The following is a 10,654-nucleotide window of genomic DNA, read 5'->3' on the forward strand; positions in this document are numbered from 1 at the left end:
TTCTAATGGATATCCCCTTTCCAAAAATAAAGATCTTAAAATTTCCCATTCTATCCTAAAATCCTGGTCCAAGGAGGTCATTCGGGAAACACGAACATACTGCCCCTTAACAATTCCTCTTTTTTGAAAACGTGGATGGGAACTCGTATAGTGTAAATACCCATTAGAGAAGGTGGGTTTTCTATAAATGCATGATTTAACCCCCTCCCCATCCTTTGTAAGGGTCACATCCAAATAATTGACACTATCATATGTAATTTGATGGGTAAATTTTAGAAACGTCGTAGTAGTATGTATATATTGAATAAATTTCTCAATGTCACCCACAGGGCCATTCCAAAAAATACATATGTCATCAAGAAATCTACAATAATAATTCCAATTGCTGGAAAACGAACTATTCATAATAAACTTCTTCTCCCATACGTACATAATAATGTCTGCGTAGGTTGGAGCACAATTAGCCCCCATGGAAACTCCCGAAACCTGATGAAAATATTCGCCGGCAAAGTAAACAAAATTGTTCTTCAATACTAGCCCCAGTAGCTCAATAACAGCATGAACATCATTGTTACTTGTCTGACGACACTCACATAGGGCCTCTTCCAACCACTCCAAACCTATGTCACTAGGAATAATGGAAAAAAGGTCAACCACATCAATGGTTAGAAATACTACTTCCTTCTCAAATAGGTGGGGTGTTACACTACGTAAGAATGCCCATGAATCCTTAAGGATATATTCCTGTCTACCCCACAATTCCTTAAGTTTCCAATCCACGTACTTAGAAATGTTATGCGTCTTGGACCCCTGAGCTGCTACAATGGGCCTCAAAGGTGGGTCCAAGAGATTCTTGTGTATCTTCGGTATCCCGAATATCGAGGGCACCCTGGGGTCAGAATTAGTAAGGAAGGTATAGGTGTCAAATTCAATCACCTCCTGGTCAAGCAAATCTTGAATGGCCAAATCTATTTTATGATAGGACAAATTGATTTCATTAAGTGAAGCAGATGTATATTTGTCATAATCATGCAAAATGTCATACATCTTAGACTGGTACAAATGGTTATCCATTATTACCGTCCCCCCACCTTTGTCCGGCTCCATAACCCTCAGGGTGGGATCCATACTCAATTTTTCCAATAATGTTTTTTCATCCAAGGTTAAATTAGCTTCTAATCGATCTAAACCCAGTTCTTTTCTAAACCTGTTCTCAATCCTTTGTTCCAGGTTTTTAAGCTGTGGATGAAGTGGGGGATTAAAAGTACTGGATTTCCTTAGATGTAAACTAGGAGTCCCAGATACTGCTCCTAAAAGATTTTCCAAATTAAGCTTACGTATAAAAAGCTTCAAATCTAAAATAGCGTGTATCAAATTGCTACGTTTGTTAGGCACAAATTTGAAGCCCTTCGTAAACAATTGAAAACATGTATTGGAAACTGAGAAATCACTATAATTGTAGATGTTATAATTATCCTTGATGTGTAAGGAATACTGCCCTAAGGGAGTAATGAACTGCTGCCCACACACTACCAATCCCGCCCCCTGTTTTTCTTCCATACTGGAGGGAACCCCCCACCCCCCCTCCGTTCTAGAGGGGCTCTGTCTAAAGGGGGAATATCATCGAAGGGTGGCTGCCCCTGCTGGCGTATACGCTCAGACCTACGTAATACTGGTTCCCCTTCAAAACAATCTTCCTGTGTTTCCTCAAAAGGAAGTACTTCGCCCCTAGGTTCATCAATAACAGCAGGCTTGGGACTGTTCTGCTGGAAGGGCTGTTCACTAGCATGATGATGTGTATTCCATCTATTATAAGGTGGACTAGGATATTGTCGCCCTTGCTGATATTCTAAAATATCCCTCCTCAACTTCTTATATTTGCGATTTATTACTGTCTCACAATGTAAATCCACCTCCCTCCTAATGTCATAATACTTAGCAGAATCAAAAAGTAAATCATCCGACATACATTTAAAATAATTGGAAATGTCCTGCTGCAATTTTGAAAGTTCATGGCTATTTTTCTTTATTATAGCTTTGACAATGCTGAAACCGCATTGGTCAAAAGCTTCAATCAATTCCTTGTGGAATTCACTACCAGGAATAACCTGGTTAGGATATTTGAATACCCTCAAACCTTTGGGCACAGTACCTTTTTTAAGATTTTCAGTTAAATACAGATTGTCCAACTCCAGAGTCTTGTATCGATAAAGAGCATTTTCAAAAAGGCGTTGTGTCTCCAAATAGGTACGTCTTCCGTCTGCACGGCCATTGTTGTTCTCCTCATACGAGAATTTTGGCTTTGCTAACATCCATTCTGTGTTTTGGCTCAATGGGAGAAAGAAATGGTGTATACCTCTAACATGTACAAGCAGCACATTACGTTTTACAAACGTTTTGTGGTGATATCTTTTTTGCTTGGCATGGTGATGACACACAATTGGACACATTTGTTAGGTTTCTTGATAACACCACTGGATACCTTTCTTTCTCCCTTAGTTACTCCAAAGAGGAAATCAGCTTTTTAGATGTAAATGTTAACAAATATATGTTTGGCAATATCTCAACAAGGATACATAGGAAGGATTATAGGAAGAACAACATTCTTCACCGTTCCAGTATGCATCCTAGGCACATTACTAAGAATATAGTTAAGAACCAAGTCTTACGTTGCAAGAGACTGCATACAAACAGGGAAGAATTAATAGATGCTATGAGTCTTCTCACCACAGAGTTTGTTGAGAGAGGATACAAGAGGATTGATATTGATAGAGTGATAATTGAAGTAGACACATGAAAGTCACAAAACCAAACCTTACTACTCAGATGAGCACTTAATGAATGTACCCCCAGATAAGCAAGTCTCCTCATTACCTGTCAATAGGCTATGTCTTACTTTTTCCAATGATGTCTACAAGACGTGTGACATCATTAAAAAGAACTGGTCCATTCTTCTTACTGACCCCGAGATTAGCCGGGTTGTTGGTTCTACACCCAGTTTTAGTTATAAAAATAGCAAAAATTTGAAAAAGATACTCTGCTATAAACAGAATAAAACATGTGACAGGTTTGTCTCACAATGTAGAGGGACTTTCCCATGTAGAAACTGCAGAATATGCAATAACATTTGGTCCGCCTGCAAGCTTTTACATCCTGTTCATCCGAAGCCTGTAGAGTTTTTATTTTATGCAGATTGTTCTACTAAAAACATTGTGTATTTTAGTGCAATCTTTGTAGTGCATTCTATATTGGTAAAACCAATAGAACTATGAAGGAAAGGGTGACAGAACATCTTAATGATATCAGGAACAGCAAACTTACTAATGCATTAGCTAAGCATGTCTTAGACTGTGGTGATCAGCACAATTTTAAATTCTTGGTCTTGCAAAAAATGAATGTGAGCCTTAGAGAAGGTGATATTAACAATGAAACTGAATATGCTGAATTAAGGTGGATAGTGGACTTTAAGGCTTACTTATCACCTTGTCTTAACATTACTGTATCTTTAAAACCTCTCTTGAAAAATAGAGGGTTACATCACTGATTTTTAAAGAATTTTTATTGGTTATTAGTTTTATTTAGACCTTATGTGCTAATTTATTTCTGTATTAAGGTCTGAAGAAGAGGATTGCCTTGAAAGCACTTACCTAAATCTGTTTTGTAATAAATTTCAAGTATTTTAATTACACAGCCTACAAGTCTCTTTATCTACATTGATCCACAGGAAGGGCCCGGCACATGTCCAGAGTCACTGCCGTTGCCCCCCCTGGAAGGGGGGCCCGGCAAGGGGACAATGCCCCATCCAGCCATGGCGAGCACCCAGCCTCGCTTCACACCCGAGTCCGACCGACCCAGCCCTTAGAGCCAATCCTTATCCCAAAGTTACGAATCTGGCTTGCTGACTTCCCTTACCTACATTGTTCTAACATGCTAGAGGCTGTTCACCTTGGAAACCTGCTGCAGATATGGGTATGCCCTGGCGTGAGACTTACACTCTCTCTCCCAGATTTTCAGGGGCTGATGAGAGCTCACCTGATGCCACCGGAACCACAATGCTTTCCAGGGTGCAGGCCCCTCTCTCAGGGTGAACCCATTCCAGGATGCCCTGCCCTTTACAAAGAAAAGAGAACTCTCCCAGGGGCCCCCACTGGCTTCTCTGGGATTGTTTGCATCACTGCACTGGATGCCGTGAGGCACCCATCTCCACCGCTCCAGATTCGGGGATCTGAACCCAACTCCTTTTTGATCGGCCATGGGTGAGGGAGGCCATCGCCCGTCCCTTCAGAACGGTGCTCACCTATCTCCCAGGACCGATTGACCCATGTTCAACTGCTGTTCACATGGAGCTCTTCTCCACTTCAGCCTTCAAAACTCTAGTTTGAATATTTGCTACTACCTCCAAGATCTGCACCCGAGGTGGCTCCACCTGGGCCTTCGCCCTGGCCTTCGGTGCTACAGCAGCGGCCCTCCTACTCATCGCGGCATAGCCCACTCGGCTCCCAGCACCAGCAATGACTGGGTATGGGCCCGATGCTCCAACGTCATACATTTTCAGGGCTAGTTGATTTGGCAGGTGAATTGTTACACACTCCTTAGCAGATTCTGACTTCCATGGCCACCGTCCGTCCTGCTGTCTATATCAACCAGAACCTTTTCTGGGGTCTGATGAGCATCAGCATCAGGCGCCTTAACCGGTGTTCAGTTCATCCTGCAGCACCAGTTCTGCTTACCAAACATGGCTCACTGGGCGCTCGCATTCCAAGTCTGGCTCCAAGCCAGAGAGTCAGGCTTCTTACCCATTTAAAGTTTGAGAATAGGTTGAGATCGTTTTGGCCTCAAGACCTCTAATCATTCACTTTACCAGATAAAACTGCACCTGCCAAGCGCCAACTATCCTGAGGGAAACTTCAGAGGGAACCAGCTACTAGATGTTTTGATTAGTCTTTCATCCCTATATCCAGGTCAGAGGACTGATTTGCATGTCAGGACCACTATGGACCTCCACTACAGTTTCCTCTGGCTTCACACTGCCCAGGCATGGTTCACCATCTTTCGGGTTCCACCAGGTGCGCTCACACTCCACCTCCCCCAACGGGATGAGTGAGACGGGCCAACGGTGCACCCCCCGCATGAGCAAGGGGATCCCGCCTCAGCCGCCGCATGCCGGTCCTCACTTTCATTGCACCGTGGGTTCTCCTGCCCACCCTCAGACTCGTGCACCTGTTAGACTCCTTGGTCTGTGTTTCAAGACAGGATGGGTGGGTCACCTATGTCGACACAGACCCCAGGCACCCAAGGTGAGCCCACTGGCCTGGCAGTGGGAAATGGTCAGGCCACACTGAGGGCAGTCTGGCCCAGTCGCCAGTCCTGCTGGGAGCCCCAACCACGAGGCGGGGGGGGTGGGTGCGGTGGCAGATGTCTCCCACAACCCTGAAGCATGGCAAGGGCTGATGCCATGGGCTGTAACACTCCCCTCCAGGGAGGAGAGCTACCTTCCATGCAGTGTTCCTGGCTGACCTGGAGCCGGTCGCAGTGCACCACCACAGAGGAAGTGTGCCTGACGGCAGCCAGCATGTCCAGGGATGGTCCCCCACCCCCCCCCCGGAGGGGGAAGGGGATCCGCCTCACCTGGGCGGTTGGCATGGAGGCCAGGTTGAATCCTCTGGGTGGACTGCATGGACCCCACCCATTTACCTCTGAACGGTTTCACGCCCTCTTGAAATCTCTCTTCAAAATTCTTTTTAACTTTCCCTTATGGTACTTGTCCACTATCAGCCTTGTGCCAGTGTTTAGCCTTAGATGGAGTTAACCACACGCTTTGGGCTGCATTCACAAACAACCTGACTTTGAGAAGACCTGATCCTGATGCACTGGGGGCTGCCACTGGCTACACACCATCTGTGGGCTGAGCCTCAATGACAAGGACTTGGGGTCCCTGGGCGGCACCGGGGAGATGGACTTCCGTATGCCACATTTCCCTATGCCCATTGCCCAGGTGGGGATTCAGCGCTGGGCTCTTCCCTCTTTACTCACCGTTACTGAGGGAATCCTGGTTAGTATCTTTTCCTCCACTTAGTAATATGCTTAAATTTGGCGGGCGGCCACATCTGATCTGAGGTCGTGTTCCTAGCAAGGTTGCGGGGGGACAGACTACCCATCCTCCTCTGGCCCCCATGCACCTGCTTCCAGCTGCTGGACTCCAGGCAGCAGAGGAGGACGGCCAATGCGGCCCCGGCGTGCAGGATTTGGGTGGACATTGGGCTCCACCTCGGGAAGGCAGCCCTGTGGCGGTACCAACAACAGCCTCCAGGGGTAGGCCAGATGCACACCCGCTCCCTCCCATCCTTGGACAGGCTTTCCAGCTTGAGGCAGCAGGGGACTCATTTTTTCCATCCGTCTCTCTCCCTGGGAGGACTGGGGGCCCACGGCGGGCTCCCTCGATTCCCCAGTCATGCCCTAGACTGGTGAAGGACAACCCCGGGGGCAATGGAAGGCACAATGATCCTCAGACAGGTGCAGCTCGGGGAGTAACCCGGGGCTGCAAAGGGCATTTGAAGTGTCAATGATCAATGTGTCCTGCAATTCACATTAGTTCTCGCAGCTAGCTGCATTCTTCAACGATGCACAAGCTGAGTGATGCACCTGTCAGAGTTGTACAGTTCTCATTCACTGGGGGCACCACTGCCCACACAACATCGCACCTTGAGGGGAGTAAGCAAGGTTTCACGGGTATCATTGTGGGTGCCCAGACCGGCATTACTGGCCCCGGAATGCAGGATGGCAGGGAGTCCCACAGTGGCTGGCACGTGGCCTCCCTGCTGACCTTCCAGCTCTTTGAACCAACATCCCATGTGGAGCGGGGCATCCTCCACAGATACCCACAACCGACATCGAGGGGAGAGGACTCCGGTGTGCCATCCCCAGGAGTGACCCCACACAGTCAGAGGGGAGTCCACTGCCCCCTTCCAGGATGGCACCCTCTCCCTCCCCCTACTGCATAGGGAGCCAGCCACCTCTGGGGCACACAGCAGACCACACCACTGGGCCGGATGCACCCTCCTCGTGGCAGCAGAGGAGTGCCCGCACCTCCCACAGCACAGATGGACCCCCTCCCTCCAACCACCAGGAGACGAGGGGGGACAGACACCACCCCTCCTCTCCCTCCCTCTCTCTCTCCCTCCCCCTGGGAGCCATGGGCTCAGTCCTGCTGGTCTTCACCAAGATACATGGAGAGATAGGTGACAGAGAGAGACACAGAGAGAGACATAGAAGGTCAGGGCAGCAAAGCAAGGAGAGGCCCTGGTACCCAAGGATGGTGTCATCCCAGGAACCTCAGCATTAATGATTCTTCCTCATGTTCCCCTATGGAAAACTTGTTACAGCTTTTACTTCCTCTAGATAGTCAAGTTTGATTATCTTCTCAGCTCACCACCGGGGCTGTGACCAACTCCAGCGGGGCTGATCCGAGGACATCATAAACCATCCAATTGGTAGTAGTGACAGGCGGTGTGTGCAAAGGGCAGGGACTTAATCAACACAAGCTTATTACCCGCACTTACTGGGAATTCCTCGTTCATGGGGAATAATTGCAATCTCCTGTGCCTATCATGAATGGGGTTCAGCGGATTACCTGGACATGTCGGCCAAGGATAGACACACGCTTATCCATTCAGTGTAACATGTGTGCAGCCCTCGGACATCTAAGGTGATCACAGACCTGTTATTGCTCATCTCATGTGGCTGAAATCCACTTGTCCCTCTAAGAAGTTAGAGACGAATGCTCGGGGTCACATAACTAGTTAGCATGGTGGAGTCTCGTTCGTTATCGGAATTAACCAGACAAATCACTCCACCAACTACAAATAGCCATGCACCACCACCCACAGAATTGAGAAAGAGCTATCAATCTGCCAATCCTTTTTGTGTCCGGGCCAGGTGAGATTTCCCGTGCTGAGTCAAATTAAGCCGCAAACTCCACTCCTGGTGGTGCCCTTCCATCAATTCCTTTAAGTTTTAGCTTTGCAACCATACTCCATCCAGAACCCAAAGACTTTGGTTTCCTGGAAGCTTTCCGGCAGGTCATGGGAATAACATCGCCGGATCGCTAGTCAGCATCGTTTATGGTCGGAGCTACGACAGTATCTGATTGCCTTCGAATCCCCGACTTTCATTCATGATTAATGAAAACATTCTTGGCAAATGCGTTTACTTTCATTCGTCTTGCACCGGTCCAAGATTTTCACCTCTAGCGGCACAATACGAATGCCCCCAGCTGTCCCTCTTCATCATGGCCCCAGTTCCGAAAACCAACAAAACAGAACCAGAGTCCTATTCCATTATTCCTAGCTGAAGTATTCAGGTGACTGGCCTGCTTTGAACACTCTAATTTTTTTAAAGTAAATGCTTTGGACCCCCAGGACACTCAGTTAAGAGCATCAAGGGAGCACCGAGAGGCAGGGGCTGAGACAGTCGGTAGCTCACCTTGCGGCAGACTGCCAGCCCAATCCCAAGATCCAACTATGAGCTTTCTAACTGCAGCAACTTTAATATATGCTATTGTAGCTGGAATTACCACAGCAGATCCTCGGTAAAGGATTTAAAGTGTACTCATTCCAATTAGAGGGCCTCAAAAGAGTCCTGTATTGTTATTTTTCATCACTACCTCCCCGAGTCGGGAGTGGGTAATTTGACGCCTGCTGCCTTCCTTGCATGTGGTAGCCATTTCTCAGGCTCCCTCTCCAGAATCAAACCCTGATTCCCCGTTATCTGTGGTCACCATGATAGGCACAGATAGTACCATCGAAAGTTGATAAGGTAGACATTCGCATGTCGCGTCACCGCCACAAGGGCACACGATTGACCCAAATTTATCTAGAGTCACCTAAGCTGTTGGGCTGAGACCCGGATTGGTTTTGGTCTGATAAATGTACGCATCCCCAGAGGTCAACGCTCGTCAGCATGTATTAGTTCTAGAATTACCACAGTTATCCAAGTAACGGTGGAGCAATCAAAGAAACCATAACTGATTTAATGAGCCATTTGCAGTTTCACTGTAGCATCCAAGTGCACCAAGACTTGCATGGCTTAATCTTTGAGACAAGCATATGCTACTGGCAGGATCAGCCAGATAGGAGTACCTCGGCGGGGGACGGAGAGGAGGGGGCACCCCAGGTGCTGGTTGTAGACTGGTGACTGTGACCCCGGAGGGCTGTAGGCCAGTGCGGTGCTTGTCAGCTCTCATACCCAGAGAGAAGTGGGGAAGAGCCCCCCACGCTTCGGCCACACACGTATGCTGGGGGACAGTGGCCGTGTCACAGGCTGCCAAATCATGCCGGATCACATGTGCCCACCGGCCCTTCCAGGGGACGTACCTGCAAGGTGCAACTGGCCCCACGGGATTCCCTGTGGCCACTAAGGGCCAGATCAGCTCTCGTATGGACTTCTGGCCAGGAGGAAGAGGCCCAAGAGAGGGAGATTCGACCCCACACAGACACCTGACAGGACATTCTCCCCAGGGCTGGGACCTAGACTCGCACTCTGATGGGATGTCCCATCATTCCTTAACTCCTGGAGGCTGCCAAATTGTGCTAGATCACACATGCCCACCGGGCAATCGGGGGAGCAAACCTGCAGGGTGCGACCGGCCCCACGGAACTCCCCTCAGCTACTGAGGGGCATATCTGCTCTCATATGGACTTCCGGCGGGTAGGAAGAGGCCTGTGAGGGCACCTCAACCCCATGCAGACACCTGGCAAGATGTTCCCCCAGGGCTGGGACCCGGACTTGCACTCTGACGAGACTCCTAATCATCCCTTAACTCCTGGAGGCTGCCAAATCCTGCTGGATTATGCGTGCCCACCAGATGATCGGGGGAGTGAACCTGCAGGGTGCAACTGGCCTTGTGGAACTCCCCTCGGCCAATGAAGGGCAGATCCGCTCTCATACGGACTTCCAGCCAGGAAGAAGAGGCCCATGAGGGTGCCTCAACCCTGCAGAGACACCTGGCAGGACATTCTCCCCCAGGGCTGGGACCCGAACTCGGACTCTGATGAGACGCCCCGTCATCCCTTAACTCCTGGAGGCTGCCAAATCATGTCGGATCACGTGTGCCTGCTGGACAATTGGGGGAGCCAACCTGCAGGGTGCGACCACCCCCACAGAACTCCCCTCGGCCGTGGAGGGGCAAGTACGCTCTCATATGGATTTTCAAGTCCACCTCCTTTGCAATTTTTTGAGAACGCCATTGAGAATGCAGCAGGGTCGGATGCCTCTGCCTGGCCAGGAGCTCTCCGGGCCCGCAGACCTCCGCATGAAGCTCCCTTAAGGACTTTCATCAGGGCCTACCATGACGGTCCTCCCATTTGACCCTGCAGAGAGACCTCTTTACCAGGCCGCGGCCCAAGGCTCACCTCGGGGAACCCGTCACCTCCATGTCCCCTGCAGGTTGACAAACTGTGCCATGTCCCTGTGCCCTCGGAGCTTCTCAGGGGGGCCTACTTCAGATCCTAGCTGCCCTCACAGAACTCCCCTCAGCCACTGAGGGGCAGATACACTCTCATTGGGACTTCTGAGCCCCCCTCCTTTCCAGTCCAGAGCCATTCTGGGGATTTTGCTACATTTTGGGGATGCTGTTGGGTACCAGGTGAGGTTGGAT

At 49.2% G+C, this 10,654-nt stretch overlaps 1 pseudogene; it reads right to left on the reverse strand.

The window, feature by feature from the left end:
- Positions 1-6,499: 6,499 nt before the first annotated feature.
- LOC122789540 lies at positions 6,500-6,653 on the reverse strand (annotated as a pseudogene).
- Positions 6,654-10,654: the final 4,001 nt, after the last annotated feature.

The sequence above is a fragment of the Protopterus annectens genome, chromosome 14.part0 (assembly GCF_019279795.1).
Source record: "Protopterus annectens isolate FY-2018-M chromosome 14.part0, PAN1.0, whole genome shotgun sequence".
Taxonomy (NCBI): Eukaryota; Metazoa; Chordata; order Ceratodontiformes; family Protopteridae; genus Protopterus; species Protopterus annectens.